Raw genomic sequence first — 222 nt, forward strand, 5'->3', positions numbered from 1 at the left:
GATAGGCCTTGGCTGCAGAGAACTTTATGGGGTTAAATTTCGCGAAATGTTTGGTATTGATACGTTTTTACAGTTCGGATTACATTAAATTTATTCTGAATTACTATTTTGTTTCAATTTCAAATAAAATAGAACAATATATGTGTCAATATACGTAAATGTTACTTTTCACAAATATACAAAACTTAAAAACTCCCTTACGGTTCTCTGTTCCGGATAAGG

The sequence above is a fragment of the Mytilus trossulus genome, chromosome 2 (genome assembly GCF_036588685.1).
Source record: "Mytilus trossulus isolate FHL-02 chromosome 2, PNRI_Mtr1.1.1.hap1, whole genome shotgun sequence".
NCBI lineage: Eukaryota > Metazoa > Mollusca > Bivalvia > Mytilida > Mytilidae > Mytilus > Mytilus trossulus.